Raw genomic sequence first — 17300 nt, 5'->3', positions numbered from 1 at the left:
AGACTTGTATTGCCCTGCTGTGCTCGTACTTGCGTTGACTGCCTCAAAGCAGTGCCAGCAAGCGCAACTAAAGGCATACACTGCGTGACTGCCAAATGTTGTACCGCATATTTTTATAGCGCACTTTTAGGCGTTTTCACTAGCATCGCAGCATTTACGACATATCTGCCGCTCTCACAGCCTAATTATGTCATAGACCATAGCGCTGTAATTGCTCTTAGCACACAATTTGTCGAAAACACGCATGAGCTGGCAACGCTTCCAACAACTGCGCTCGCTCTCATTATAGCTGGTTCGCGCTGAAATTTCTCCGATTTGTAGGCTAATACATATTAACAGCCGTGTGTATATGCAAATGTTTATATGGGTATTTGCGAAAATGACTCTCTTCAGCCGTCGTCGCATTAGCAATAACAACAAAATAAAGCTAGGCATTGAGCAAGGATATCAAACAATCACAACAAAATCTGCAATTACAACAAAGTTTGCCAGCAAACTCTTCGTCGCCTGCGCTCGGCTGATTTTTTATGTTAGCGTGCTGTGACTTTTTCCTTGCTGTGCCGTATTGTTCCCGCTACGCGTGTGCAGGTTCGTGTGTGTGTATGAGTGTGTGTGAATTTTTCCAGGCCTCCGTCGTAGTCTTCGGCGTGTTGACGGAGTTGGTTAACGCTTTACAGCAGCAGCAGCAGATACCAGTCGCATTACCAATGTCGTCGCCGTTCGTACATGTTGTGCCCGCGTCCGTATTCGTGTCTGTGCTGTGAGCGCGTAGCCACCGTGTTCGTCATAAACGCTGTTTACACACGTTTTTGCCCATCGTAGCTGACGTAGCTGTAGTCACGGCACATGTCGCGTTGTGCCGCACATTTTTGCGTGAATAATTTATTACAACACAAAGGAAATATTAACACACGTGTGACGGAAGTGCCACGAGTTTAGTGCAAGCGCCTGGGCGCCTATGTGACAGAAAGTGCCCGCGCACCGTTAACTAATTAGCCAACGCCGTCAATCGTCGCAGACATTTCGTGGTGCGTTGAAGCGTGTGTCTATTGTTTGAGCGGAAAATAGGAATATTGAAGAAAGTTGGCGCCGGTGGTCATTTGCTATTTGGCGTGCGTAATCAGTCTGACAAACACCTCTGTGACGCACAAACACATACTCACGTGCATATATGTATATGTGTGAAATTCTTAAAGCATTTCAGTGCTGGCGCTCAGTCAGTCAGCAGTGAAACAGTGTTACTGTGCTGTGGTGAGCTGAGGCATGTCACAACATTGAGACAACCGACATATACGCTTATACACACACACACACACATACATACATACGTTGAGTGAAGCAGTGGAGCGTGCATGTGCTTTACGGTCGAAGTGATTTAATTGATTCCATGCCATTCAATTCGGTGCCATACAATGCTACAAGATAATTCGTTTGCAATTCAATTTATTTCTGTCTGTGGTGAAAATTGTTGTTGCGCTGCGGATGAGCAATAAATTGACAAAAAGCGAAAGTTGAAATTGTCTGCATACAAAGCACACATACAAACACAGTGGTGTGCAAAACGCCAAAGAGTGATATGTGTTTCAAGCATGTAAGTGTGTGCTCCAGCGTTGTGGTACATATGGAATATAAATAATATACAAACATACATACTGTGTGTGTGCAATGGACAGTGCTGGTGTTTGGCTTAGTTTGGAGCATAAAATCTGAAGCATATTTAAGCGCCACAAGCCGATCCATTTCATTTATCCATATGCATTTAATTGGTACTGTCTACAGTTTGGCTATCAAAGGGTTGCGAGCTGCTAAAATGCGACGCCCAAGCGCTGCCTGAGTGGATTCTGCGAAATTGTACAACGATTTAAAATAAAAAAAACTTTGCTGGCAACGCAAAGTGTTTAAAAAGCGCAAGGATAACTAAAAAAACATAGTGATGTTTAGTGAAAAAGCTTAAGTTAAAAAAAGGAAACGAATAAAGCAACTCTTGGTGTGCTGCACAGATTTCTTAGTATCGACTTATGCTGTTTTGAAATTGAAGCAGGTAATTGAGTAATAAAAGCTTTGCTTTCTCGATTTTTAGTTGAAATAAAGTTTTTTTTTATCCAACATTTGGTGGATAATGCCGTTGAATATAGCAGCCTTGTCTCATGGCAATGATATTTTTGCGCATTTAAGCATCGCTTAGTTGCAAAGTAGATTCTTATTCAGTATTTACGTCTTTTTTGAACTAAACAATTTTTAATTAAATTTTCAATTTGTTCAAAAAACATGCGTTTTGAAATCGTATACTTTCAGATTGCATTTCTTTCCTTCTTTGATACCCGTGAGAGGAATGCCATGAAACTTGCAATATCCGAAACACTTTGGTGAAGTAATACTCAAAGATTTTATATAGTAAATATATAAAAGATCAGTCGAACTGAGTTGATTTAACCTTGCTCGTCTATATTCGCGATTTTCCAAGATATCTTCTTGAAAGTTGGCCTGAATTATTGATCAAGGTAACACTACGAGCTGCAAACAAAGTGTTTAGATCAGAAGCATACATGTAGTTACCATACAATCGGATCGATCAAAATCAAGTTTTTGAGATGAAATCCGGATGAATGTCTGTCTGTCCATCCGTCTATCCGTGCAAGCTGTAACTTGAATAAAAATTAAACTATCTTGATGAAACTTTGGTGGGCATGTCCTTGGCACCGTAGGAAGTTCAGTTTAGTTTTGTGTAGGGCGTAATCGAACCATGCCCATAAAACGGCATCAATATAAAACGTATAACTAAGCCGCAAAATTAAGGTATAAGACTATAATTTGGCACAACGAATCACAATAAAGAAGAGCACCAATAAAGCTATATCACCCGAATTTGCACGAGACACATTTTTTAAACCTATGCTATACGATATCGGATGATAGCCGAAATTCCATCTGATTCTTTTGCATCCGGATACAAATGACGAAGGTATTAATATAGCGGGATAAACTTTACGCGAATATTGCCTTTGAGGTGTGTCACCTTATGGGGAAAAATTGTCCAAATCGATTCGAAACCATTCAAACCCCCAAATAGCGGAAATGTGGACCTGTTGTTGTTGCTGTTGTAGCGGCAGAATTCTGTAGCGGCCGGATAAAAATCCGGGTCCGTTCCGATTACGTAGACCCGAGTGTCGTGGGAACGGGAAATGTGGACCCTCACAGCCTATGGTTGACTTTTTGTCGAAAATATCGGCCAATGTGTGAGACATACTTATATAATTGAGATTTGGAGAGTATCTTTTCCTCATAATTATTATTATGTATGAATGCCTAAAATTGGTTGTATTGGGTCAATACTTTCGTGAGCCCCTAGATACCTGATATAAATATTTACGAACTTCCTGGTGGCTCTATGCTGCATATATCGGCAAATATGTGAGTTACCTCAATGAAAATGAGACATTTTTTTCTACTAATAAAAGGTTACCTTTGAGAACTGATCAAATCGACGGCTTGATCTTGCCGCTATATAACTAATATTACTATTTTCGAACATTGGGTTGACTTTGCTTTGTATAGATTGGTGATGGTTTGTGAGGTACCTGAACGAAACTCAGAGAGTATTGCGTATTGAGTTAGAATGTGGCATGTTAATGGTATGTGCTGTTGGCTAAAATGTGTTGAGCATGATTTAAGGCTAGAGAAACAATGAGACGTCGTCGCTGCCCTCAGAATGACAAATGTCTATCGATGGGAGCACTGTAGGAATAGTGAAATTACATATACTATATATTATTATTGTGTCCCTAGTATCAACCGAAAATACTGAATTGAGATATTTGTTGTTGTAATAACACTCTTTTTTATCAACAACAGCTTGAAGCTATGAATAAGCACTGCAGTCAGAAGCCCATTTTTTGATAAGCATTCGTGGATTAATGTAATGCCACATAAATAAATTAAGCTTTGAATTTTTGAATTTTATCAGAATCTGAGGATTTATAGCTTCTGAAGCGTCAAAATATATTACTGTCATCTGCAAGTTTCGCTTTGAAGTTTAACATTATTTTATTTCATGTTGAGATGTATTTTCAGGCTTTTTATGGCAAAATGAGGATTTTCGCACTTTCACTAGAAATTAAAATTAAAAGTGTTTCGCAGAATAGGAATTGGGTTTTTTGAATTTTCTGTTGCCTTATACCCTTAGAATTAATGTAGCAACCCACTTTACCATTGGAAGGTTTCGAAAAAGGCTCAAAAATCATAATACCGCTCGACATGCGGAGAGCTCCGAGTGCACCCCTCAAACTTTAAACGCGGACATGATTCCGGTCGAACTACTCAACCGATTTGCTTAAGTTTTAAATGTTCACAAAACGCCAGGCTATCGTCCCCACTAGATTCAAAATTTTTAATTTCGTATTGACAATGTTATGACAAAGTTTATGTAAAAAACATGTGGAAAAATTAAAAAAAAGCGTTACTTACTTTTATTTATTAACATTTTTTCATGATTCTAGTAGGGACGATAACCATTCACGGCTTTTTAAGCATAAATTAGGTTCTTGTATTTCAGATGATCCAAGCATGGGAAATCGTGTCCGCCAGTGAAAAAACGCATCTCATTCACCCAGTCATTTCTCTCGAGGGATGTCATCACATCAAAAAATTCCGAAAAAATTTGTTTCTACATTCCACGATATACCTCATCTATGTGAAAAAAGTTCTGTTAGAATAAAAATTTCTATGAAAAAAAAATGTCAAAAAGCAGGCCAGATTACCCTACTGACCCCTTAAGCAGTTTCAGTGTTTCACACATGAATCCTGACAGAAAATCAAAATAATAATTAAATTTAGTAAATACACACACTCAAAAACATTGTTGTAATTCGTTTACATATGTATATTTATCTCTAATGCAAAATGTTGCGTATACGACATGTCGCACAGTAATTGCTAAGCAGGTTGCGAATTTAAAAGCACTAATTAATGAAAACATATAATTTCAGCGGCAATAACGTGTATTTTAGAAACCAATAAATATTTTATTAAAGAAATATTGTTATATTTTGCATTTCGAGCAAATTTTGGTTTGACTTTTGCGAACTTTTTTCGACTTGGTGTAACATGTTAGTGTGTGTTAGTAAACTAATTGCTAAAGCTCACAAAACAATATTTGACTGACCAAATTGTTTATTTTTGTCAAATGTGCATTTTTAACTTTTTGTTGGTGTACGTGTGTGTGCTATGTCATATGCGGTATGCGACAGAATATGACATTAGCAAATGCATCAGCAAATATTGTTGCATATTTAATGGCCAACATTTTAGTCATAAATATGGCGGCTTAATTAAATTGATGAGCACTTTTCAAATAAATGCGTATTAGTAATTTGTCAGCGATGTAAGTGCTCGATTTGTGAATAATTGATGTTTCAGTTGCTAAAAGGGCATATATATTCGTATACATATATATTTACTTATATCGTATACATACATATATATTTATAAGCATGTATTATGTTTACGAGTTTATTATGAATGGCATTTGCTGTACAAATATTTGCACTAATTAATCGTGTTTGGCTTTGAGACGCTGTGCATAAAAAGGTTATGCCACGTGCTTAGAAATTCACATATGCAACTAACTGTTGTTTGCGGATTTGTTAACTTGCAAATAATCATATATTTATGCTTGCGTGTGTATGCGCATTTTACATTAGCTTTAATTTCCTAATGACTAACAAATTTGCCTTCAAGAAATTACATATTGCTGGTGCTGCCAGTTAGCAGTTGAAATAACTGCTCTGGCCATGAAATTGAAACAAACACACAAAAATTGCGGTAATAAATTGTAGCAATTGTTTTCATTCACCTGAAAACAGTAGTTAAATACATATTTTTCTACTGGAAAAAATGTATATTATTTTATAGCAAAATTTACTAGCCAAAATTAACTAATATTTCTATGACTGAAGTGACTAATAAATATAATGTACATATGTATGTATGAAAAACCGCAAATATGAAGCTGTTTAAATTATATTAAAAAAAAAAAATTCTCAAGTAACTCAATACAGTGCGATCGAACAGTTGACATCTGTGTCGTCACCCTATTCAACGCGATGTGGGTCGCCTTCTTTCGCTTCACGCCGCGTAATATGAGCGTCACTCGGTAACTATTTTGCTTGACACAGTCTTACACACACACACACCCGACATGACTGCAAGAGTCATGAGGGCGCATCACTTCAAACGGTTATTTATTCATAAGCGTGCATATGGAAATGCATGTGTACTCGTATTTATGCGCGCACAGCGACCTTGTGTGCAGCTGCGTGGGTGTCTGTGTGTGTGGGTGCGCGCAAATTGACTTCAATTAAAATCAAACGAAGTCAAGAACTTTAACCGTCAAAGTCAATGAAGTGCGAATGTGAGTGAATTATGTAGGAAACGGCGGTGAATTATGATTGTCGAGTGACATTTGATAAATGCTATTTACAGATTATGCACCGTTGCTGTGAATATGAATTGTGAAATATGTAAGTTGTGGCGTGATAAATGCCATATATGCGCTTGCAACATGTTGCATAAGATCGAGCTGTAATTTCAAGTTTTAAAAGTTGGAGTTTTGTGAAAACCAATTTTGAAACACTTGTCTCCAGAAAAAGAAATCAATATTAAAGAGATTTCAAATATTTTATCTATAGGATTGTGTACTTGGATATTAGCAAGAAGCGAATGATTTTTCTTTTCATCTTGTTCTCTGAAAAATTGGTTGCTGGACAGCTCTAGAAAGACTGTCCAAGTATGAGTTCTTATTTGTAACGGTTTTCTATTCTTTTTGTAATTATAAGATAGAAAAAATCAACTAAATGAAAATTATGAGTAACAGAAATCTCGATTTGGCAGCTTACAGGCTTTAGGTATTTATTGCTTATTAATTTATATGCAATGCAAATTTGACAGCATTGAGTCAGCATATTTTCAAGCGAATTTTTGAACGAAGGGTATCAAAAATGTTTAATAAAGGTATGTAATTAAGTTAGTTGACAAAATTACGAGGATACCTTGTAGAGGTTGTATTCGTTACAGTAGAAATGATTCGTTGCATAATAGAAGCAATATTAGAAAAAATATTATATTTTGTTGCACAGTGTAAAACTGAATTTTGTTTGAATTTTTGTATTTAATACAGTACAAATGATTTGTTGCATAATAGTAAGCAATATTCGAAAAATTATTATAATTTATTGCACAGTGTAAAACTGAATTTTGTTTGAATTTTTGTATTTAATTCAGTACAAATGATTTGTTGCATAATAGAAGCAATATTCGAAAAAATATTATATTTTGTTGCACAGTGTAAAACTGAATTTTGTTTGAATTTTTGTATTTAATACAGTACAAATGATTTGTTGCATAATAGTAAGCAATATTCGAAAAATTATTATAATTTATTGCACAGTGTAAAACTGAATTTTGTTTGAATTTTTGTATTTAATTCAGTACAAATGATTTGTTGCATAATAGAAGCAATATTCGAAAAAATATTATATTTTGTTGCACAGTGTAAAACTGAATTTTGTTTGAATTTTTGTATTTAATACAGTACAAATGATTTGTTGCATAATAGAAAGCAATATTCGAGAAATTATAATATTTTGTTGCACGGTGTAAAACTGAATTTTGTTTGATTTTTTGTATTTAATACAGTACAAGTGATTTGTTGCATAATAGAAAGCAATATTCGAAAAATTATTATATTTTGTTGCACAGTGTTAAACTGAATTTTGTTTGAATTTATGAAAGAGGTTATTAAATGAAAAAAGGAATAACTATGAGTGTTTTTTGCATACAGTTTAATTCTGATTGATGTTCAAAACGAAAAAAATATGAATAGTAAAGATTTCTGTTGCACAGTGTAAATCTGAAATCTGTGCTCTGTTTGGGTTTAGAATATTGCTACGGTATATTATTGAACTAAGCAACCTCTAGTCTCAGTTGGCACATACCGCATAAAAATTGGTAAATTTGTGGTGTTTAAACCGAATAAGGAATGATTCTCAGACATAAAATCATCATTAAACTATTGGCCCACAGGCAGACACTGACTGACTCCTTTAAATATAAATTAACCAAAAACAAATTTCTCATCTCTTTAATAGCCCCTTTTGCAATACCACCAATTCTCAAAAAAAGGCCTACATAGGCTTAAAAATACTTGACATTTTTGGCGCTCAATTGAAATTTCCTGCAGTGCGATGCTATAATATGGAATACTTGCCAAATCGTGAAAAAATATGTCACCTCAGCACCTATCAAAATTCTCTATACATTCTTAACCTCGCACAAGCAGAAAAAATACGGCAACGTCGCCGCACAACCACACCTTTTATTGCAAATTTTTGTGAAAATATTTTTTTGGTGCGAAATTTATATGCATTCCCATGTCGATGCGTCCGTATGGGAGGTTGACACACACACGCAAACATATGCATGTATAGAGAGTGCGCGAGTGAGCCAATGAGCCAAATATAAAAAGTGTGGAATTTGAAATTGCCATGCATGTTGGTATTTTCGTATACATATACATATGTATGCACACCAAACCACAACACAATCAATTTTATGCAAACGGCGCGCCTGTCCCACACCAACACATACACACACACAGAGGCACACAAATGTTTGCATTAGCTGCATATTTATTTGCGTGTGCGTACACTTGTTCGCGCGCTCAGTCCATTTGATATTAATAATTTAGTTGTCACGGGTAGTACGGTGGCCCCCAGAGTCAATTGCGGTGCCACCGTCCAAGCGGAGGACAAAACTAATAAAAAAAGTATTATTTATGTTGATACACTACTCGGGCTTTGTGCAGAGTTTTGTGTTAGTTGTGTTGCTGACATTTTTGTTCCGTTGTTGTTGTTGTGGTTGTTGTTGGCTTTTGTCAACCACAGTTATGCAGATCCCGCAAGAGCGACTTACGGGGTTCGCGAGTATTGCGTTATTGCATTTTTATTGTCTGTTTATGGATATTTCATCTGCGGTCAAAAGCTGTGCCACCAGCGAAAAAACGCTGCAAAAAATGGTGACGTATAACAAATATGTGTTGTATTGTAGTTTTTGCTGGAGTTGTTGCGACGGCTTGCGGTTAATGAATAAATGATTGAATAAGCACGCGCGTGTCAGCGAAACTCTTTAACGAAATTATAAAAAAAAAGTGTGAGGTAATCAAGTTAACGAATACACCTGTTGAATACTATATAAATATATGAGAGAAAGTGTTAAAGAGATAACTAAAGTTATTTGTATTAAATTTCATATATCCAGAAGGAAACGTTGGAGATGCTCTAAAATATGTATAATATATGGGTAGTCGAAAAAGTCTTTTCGTATTTTGTCAATAGATGTCGTTGCAGTCGTATATCTCCAGTACACCAGTACATATGTATAGTGTTGGAAAGTTGAGATTTCAAGCTTCATTTAAACAAAAAAAAAAATATTTAATTTAGGGAAGTTGAAAAAAAGTTACAGCTGTTCAAAATTGAGTGAAAATAATTGAGAATTTCGCTAAAATTTTTATATAAAAAAGGAAAGAATGTCACGCTAGCCGCCAATGAAATTTGCGAAGTTTACGGAGATGATGATGTATTAGTTCGTGTGCACAACAATAGTTCGCTCGCTTTCATTCTGGAAATTTCGATTTAAACTGATGGAATAATGTCTTCGCTTGGTACTAAGAAAATCTCTCGAAGTATGAGCTCTTAACTGTAACGAAAAGATAACCTGACTTACAGTTTTCTTTTTTTTTTACTATCAGATAGAAAAATTAAAATCTCGCTTCCAACCACTATCTAATATCTTGTTTCATAGAGTTTGTGGGAAATTGAATGCTCTAGAAACCGATCTGTTATGAGATTTTCGTAAACCCAACCATATAAAAAATCATTTTAAATTGCAAAACTAGTAGTTGTTTTTAGAAAATAATTGCAAACTAGTAGTTGATTTTAGAAAATTTATTTCACCAAAATCGTTCCTTATTTTTTTGTTTTCATTGATATTTAACGATGGATATCTCGTAAAAGCTTAACTTAGTCGAAATGTCGAAATAAATTGCTCAGATCATATCACTGTAGAATTTAGCTGCCATACGTAAGCCACACATAGACTAGTTTTGGTCCTTTGCGGTAACAGGTGGAGTTTAGTTGTTAAGTCCAAGAAGAGTAGGCATCGTTTAGAATGCCTGCGTTTGATGCGAATTTTAACAGACTCTGGGGCCTCACTATCGATACCTTCTTCAGTGTATCATACCGTGGGACCCCAGATACTTTCAGCGTAGTCTTGGCATTTCACTGGTGCTTTGCGCCAGCTGTCATACAAACTGACCGAACACATTTTATCAGCAGCTTCTAATTAAAGTAGTTATGATTCACAAAAAGGTAAATGTGAAAAATGCATAAAGTAAAGACATTCTCAGATCGGCACTAGTTTCGGTGACAATAAAAAGCCAAATATGTTTTACATGAAAGAAAAAAAATTGAGCGAAATGTAATTACTCTGACCTATATACTCAGAATCTTGCTCCAAAAATATAGCATTCAAAATTTGCTATAAGTTGTGTAAATGGGTTAGTATTTACTCTACTAGTATAATTCAGAGAGAGTTTACTTCAGAGTTCGATTATAAAATACACAGTGGAACCGCTGGTAACTGCAAAGTCGATGAGCTAGCCAGAGAAGGCACGAGTTAGATATTTATTGGCATATTGCGTTATAGCACTGAATCAATTGAAATGTTATTTTGGACTAGAGTTGACTGCAGGGGATCCACTAAACTACTTGCTTTTAGAAAAATGCCGCAATCGTAGCAGTTCTTTCTAAACATTATCTGAAAAACAGTAAGGCTAAAAGGTTTGTCGGCAGCTAGTTGCCAAAATTGTATGGCGAATGGCAACTTCACCAAACTTTTCGAAACTGATTTTGAAACATTTCGGCAGTCTTACCCTCGGCGAAGCAGGAGAATTAGCTGAACCTGTCATTAGCCGTCTCAACAAATTAGTGTTAAGCTCAAAAGGCTTTGTCGATTTGTAAAGGTCTTGTGATGAATTATATTGGAGTTTAAGGTACGACAACGGACGGCGCTCTTAGCTGTCCAAATGAGATCCCTGTTACGCTCGACCTCTCACTTAACCTAACCTTGAGTAGAAAACAGAAGAGAGCAGAGAAATATCTGAATAGCAACTGCCTATTTAAGAAATAGAGCTTTATAATGAGTCGCGACTTTATGTCGCTCTATGTCACATCTCAGATATGAAGAGAAGTGATAGTATATCGATTCTCTAAATGTATTTGGGTTATATTTGGAATATCTGTACTTGAAAGATATTGTGCGAAAAATGTCTTAAATATTTGGTCTCTGTTCCACTATTATACGTACTCTGATCGAAGGTAGGAATCCACTTAGTACAGATTAGAGATTTAAAATAACTCACGAGGGAAAACGCTTTATCTATGCAAACAAACATATAGCAATTTATAATTATTAAAACTTTACAGAGAATGGCACGAGCTGACTAAAACAAACCTCACTTTTATATGCACAACAAATATCGCATTTCCTAATACAACCGATTGTCATTGTATAAGTGAACGCAAATGGCAAAGTGCACAGCTTTCGGTTACGGCATTGATAACTTGTGTAAATAATGGAAAATTATTTGTGTATAAACAATTATTTACAAAAATATTGCATAAAATTGCATTAAATGCGCACAAAACATGCGTAGCCTTGAGCGCTGTATACACACACACGCACATACACGTATTGTTGACTTAAATGTGCGTGTGTTCGTAACAAATGGGGATGATAACAACGGCGGCAAAACAATAAAGGATAACAACAGGCACAATAACACTGTGTAGGTAAACAAATTACCATATTAAACATACAAAACGCAAACCGAGCGCTTTCATACAAATGCAAATAAGAGTATAATGGAGAGAAAAAAATGCATAAATATGAAATAAGAGTTTACAAAAATTGCAAATAGCTAGGTGTATAAGTATATGTGGTTGCGTTATTGTTGTGTATGTGCGCCGGCATGCCTTGTAGGAAAAGTAGAAAAGTAGTAGTGTTGATGAATTTGGTTTTTGCTGAATTTAACTTTTAATTTTTTATTTTATTTGAGAAAATGTGATTACATAAAAGTTGTTATGGGGTCTGATTTATTATTCATAATGAAAATAAACATTTTGAATAATGAAAAAAATTAACAATTTTAGTTTTGCTTTATAAAACTCGCAATTCATATTCAAAAACTTTTATTAAAAAAAGTTAAAAATTCATATTTACTTTGATTAAGCTTATTATATTGACAATTTAAAGTTTTTTTAAACCACATGGCGCGAAGTATATTTCGTAGGGGGTATATAGCTACCGATGCACATAAATACTGCACTTAAAATGGTCAATGTTGAGTGGATTTGGCGAAAACAATGAGACTTTATGGTTTTGATGGCGAAGTTGTGTAGTATTGTGACTATTTGTTGTTGTTTTTTTGCTGGTTTTGCTTATTTTTTGAAAGTCGTACAAAGCATTTTAAATGAAATTGCGCTTTTGTGCCATAAAGTTAAACTACAAAGTTGTCTAAATAAAATATACATTGAGAGATATTGATAAAAATATTCGAAATACTTTACCGTTTAAAAAAATTGCTAGTATTTGCCATACAGTGAGCAAAAGTATTATATTCTATAACAGATGTCGCTGTTATTGTTTTGTAAGCGAAAAAAAATATATTTTTCCGATTTTTTTATAGTCAAGGCATTTGCTATAATTTTTGGTAAAAAAACTGTAGTGAATAAAAGCTGCTAGATATAAGACAGAGTATTAAATTCTGGTTAACAGTTAGTTTATGTATTTTTTTGTTTTTAGTCTTTCTGCGCAGCCGCTGCCTTCAATGCAAGCATCAAAGTGGAAAGAAATTTTATTTTTAAAAACTATTAAATAATTTTTATAACCATATATTATATATATTTCCTACTAGTTTGGCACAAAAACCAAGACATCCACCAACATTTGTGTATTTACATTAATAATATAATACGCTTTCACGATTTTCTAGTATTTTTATGTAGAACATTGTATTGTCCATGAGTTAAGGTGAAAAAAATAAAAGTTTTGCAACCCAAAAGTTGCTACTTCGGTCTATGTTTCATTTAATACTAACCTTAAGCGTCATATGAAAATCGGTGAATGTTTGATGGGCCAATCCACCAGCAGAAAAAGCAAACTAAGTTTAGAAATAACCCTTAGAAACCCCTAAACAAACCAGTAGTGGTAGTTTACAGCTTCGCCAACAGCTGTGTAAATAGTAACGTCGCGATTGTACATCAACCTATGTAAACACACACACACACACATATGTATATTATACAAGTATGGGTCGCCACCTGGCGATGTACGTGAGTGACTAAGCCGACATTAACACACACATGCACGCGAAAATGTGCGGTTTTTCGTGTTTGCTTAGTGTTTATTTTGTATTTGTATTTTGTTTGCACTTTTACTCAGCGATTACATTAGTAATGTAAATTAATTGAATTTGGTTTGTTTTCACTTATTTGCTTAAAATAATCATAGCAAGACGCTGCGGTTGCAAATATGTACTTATGCGCTTGTGTATATTGAAAATTTTAAAAATATAATTGCGGTGTTTAGAGAAATTATATGTGTCTGAATATGATAATACTCCAAAAGGTGGAAGCCGTTAATTTTAAATGTCGCTAAACTTAGTGAACCTATTACGAGCTTAAATTATTATTTTGTCACAATTTATAAAGTATTACATTATTAATAAATAGCTTAAAAATTGAGAGTGTTATAATTAAAACCTACGAAATAATGAATTTAAATATGTGAGAATTTAATGGATGCACGCTACAATAAATTGGTGGGAGTTTTCCAATTGTTCCCGAATCTGTGTACATTAAATTATCTGCCGAAAAAATCAATAAATATGTAAGGAACTTAAAAATATAATTTCCTATATCATTTCGACATAAAATGCAAAAAAGTCTAAATGCATTAAGCGCATAAATTGATTTCACTTGACTGCCGTGCACCAGTGCGTATACGTTACATATGCTGTAAATGATTCTTTATATCATCAAAGTAGTTTTTACTTGATTTTGTGTCTGAAATTAACTTATACTCACCATTTTGATCCGAAATGAGCTCATGTTCACCATAAAACTAGGTTTTGATCTACGTTGTCAAAATATATGGTAGATGGAAGTAAGTGTGGTTGAACAGAAGCCAACAGAATGAGAAAAACTTAATTTCATCTTACAGCAGCTTAAAACTGGCTGGTAGTAAGGAAGAGTCTTACCGCATATAACCTAGAAACCAAAATCTTATTTCGCCTTAGTATTGATATATCAGCCTTAGATTCGAAATTAATTATACCCTGAACAGGGTATATTAAGTTTGACACGAAGTTTGTAACACCCAGAAGGAAGCGTCGGAGACCCTATAAAGTATATATAAAAGATCATTATGTTGAGCTGAGTCGATTTAGCCATGTCCGTCTGTCTGCCTGTGCGTCCGTCTGTCCGCCTGTCTATATATATACGAACTAGTTCCTCATTTTTTAAGATATCGTTATGAAATTTTGTAAACATCATTTTCTTTTCAAAAAGCTGCTCATTTGTCGGAACTGACGATATCGGACCACTATAACATATAGCTGCCATACAAACTGAACTATCGGAATCAAGGGCTTGTATGGAAAACATTCACATTTGACAATGTATCTTCACAAAAGTTGGCACAGGTTATTTTCTAAGATAATAACGTAATATACGAAGAAATTCTTCAGATCGGCTTACTATAGGAAATAGCTTCCATACAAACTGTACACATAGTTACTAAAAGAATGCACCTGTGAATGGTATATTAGCTTCGGTGCAGCCGAAGTTAACGTTTTTTCTTGTTTTTAAATAATTTTATTACTATCCGATGAAGCAACATAGGCTTCCTGAAACAATGATCCGAAAGGCGATGCAGCTGACTGCAGCTACTGAAATTTAATATATTTCTATACCAGTTGTGTGAGAGTTTATATTAAATTAAGCGCAAGAAAAATGTATGCCATTTTATACCAGTTGTATGAGAGTTTTATACCAGTTCTAAAACACAATTATCTTATACAATTCACAAAGTTCTTGTATAAAAAAATATTTTGAAAATACCAGTAATGGTGGGCGAAAGTCAACAGAACGGCCAGCTATTGCAGTTTGGAAAAAACTTGGGCCCTGCAAATATAGGAAAGAAAGGTCGACCAAATAGTAATAGAGTATGGTATGAGGTATTTTCGAAACATTACGGGAATTTTGAAATTTTTTTCTATTATATTGATATACATGCTCCTGCAATACTATAAAATTTACAGCTGTATTCATAATCCGTGGTGTTATGAGCTTGGTGATTTCCATTTATTAAAAGCAATGAATAAAATAGTGATGACTGAGCTTTAGTTTCGACGTCATATGCTTAAATCCGTGTTTCATCATCTATTATAACATGTTTCAGTAATTTTCCGTTATTTAATGATTGATAAGCAAATTCTATTCACCACTGTTTTTGTTAAAAATTCAGCAATTTCGGAACGAGTTTTGCGGCCACGCGCTTCATAATCAAGACTCACGTTTGGCATGAGCCAAACGCTATGTCAACATCATCAGGGACTTCTCTGATTGTGATTTGGTGTTTATTCATAGTCACTGCTTTCACTTCTTCCAAGTTCTCATCGGTTGTTTATGCGCTGTGGCATCCGAGGCGCTCCTCATCCTAAACGTCTTCACAGTCATCGTAGAAAAGCATTGTATAGCACTCATAAACTCTTATTTTTCTCATAGCAGACATACCATTTCACACACTTTGTTACACTTATTTCCTTTTCTAAGCAAAATTTGACACAAATGCTTTGATCCACCGCCTCTTATGACTATAGGGTACAAATGGAGAGGGAGAGAGAGAGAAAAGGAGATATAGTGGTTAACCATGGCGCGCATATTTCCAAATAATTGAGACTAATTAAGTTTAAATTAAGTGCAAAAATTTGAACTATGTTTTTTGCAACTGTGTTACATTTAGTTTGCAAAACACATCTAAGCTTGAAAGCACGATATGATTTGAGTATACATACATATACTCGTACATAGTACTACATAATGGACCAGCTATATATTTTTATAACAAATACCAAGCTTGCCAGTGTTGTGTATTTACTTTAAAAAACCGTTAACATGACACTTACATGCATTCAACGTCCAACATGTTGCTGAGCGGCTTAAAATTGTTGTAACTGCCATTAATTAAGCTTGGTATAAGTAGGCATACATGCGATTATTTACTTCTATAATACATACATAAATATATACATACTACTGTGGGCAGAAAATAGTAAAACCTTTTAATTTAAATTTTGAGCGAATTATATTTTTTTTGTAGGTTGTTATGACTGCCAGTAACTTCTGTGCCAAATGTCACATCAAAATAATCATTAGTGTTTAGTATATACTTACTTGCGTTTCTGAAGAACATAAGCAGCATGCAACCAAAAATTTCATTAAATTTTGTGTGTGGAATCAAATCTCTGATACCGAAACATTCAGAATGTTGGAAAGGTTTATAAAATTTTATGATTCCTCGCTGTTAATTTGTTGTCGCGAGCAAGTGTTTTTGATTGGTACAAATTATTCAAAGAAGGTCGCTTTGATGACGAACCACGTCCAGGACAGTCATCAACATCTACTGATGATCAATACGTCAATGAAATAAAATAATTGGTGTCTCAGAATCGACGATTAATAGTCAGAGATCTTACTAGCATCGTTGCAATATCGGAGGGATCTGTGTAAACCATTTTGAAATATCTCTTGGGCCTAAGAAAAGTGAAAGCACGATTAGTTCCAAAATCATTTACATGTGTGGCCATGTATACATGGGTACCCACAATTTAGGTAAAAATGAGGACGGACAATGAAGCAATTGAAATCACTCCAATTTTACATATTTTTGTAAACAAATGTGAGCGCATTTACATATATTGCAGTATGTGTAACAGTATGAACTGGTGTCATTTAAAAATGTCAAATAATTATCTTACATTTTCGTCCTTCGACCGCAGACAAAACACTGCGAACTTGGCTTTGGCTCGGTCGGTTTGTTGGTTAGCGCGGTCTACTTGAACATTTGTAGAAATTTAAATTAAGTATCTAAGTGCATTACTTAGCTTGTATTTGTGTGTATTGCTG

At 34.8% G+C, this 17300-nt stretch overlaps 1 protein-coding gene across 3 annotated transcripts in view; it reads left to right on the top strand.

Moving 5' to 3' along the window:
• The first annotated feature begins 721 nt into the window (after positions 1-721).
• Positions 722-17300, top strand: part of LOC120767708 (zwei Ig domain protein zig-8) — a 197259-nt gene continuing 180680 nt past the window's right edge. For 2 of the 3 annotated variants that reach the window (XM_040093931.1, XM_040093907.1), the window contains exon 1: positions 722-2041. The gene's annotated coding sequence lies outside the window, so the exon portion shown is untranslated. The remainder of the gene's footprint in view (positions 2042-17300) is intronic. The other variant, XM_040093914.1, reaches the window with a different exon arrangement.

The sequence above is a fragment of the Bactrocera tryoni genome, chromosome 1 (genome assembly GCF_016617805.1).
Source record: "Bactrocera tryoni isolate S06 chromosome 1, CSIRO_BtryS06_freeze2, whole genome shotgun sequence".
NCBI classification, from domain to species: Eukaryota; Metazoa; Arthropoda; class Insecta; order Diptera; family Tephritidae; genus Bactrocera; species Bactrocera tryoni.
Note: the sequence above shows the minus strand (reverse complement) of the source record. Positions and strands in the feature narration are given on the sequence as shown.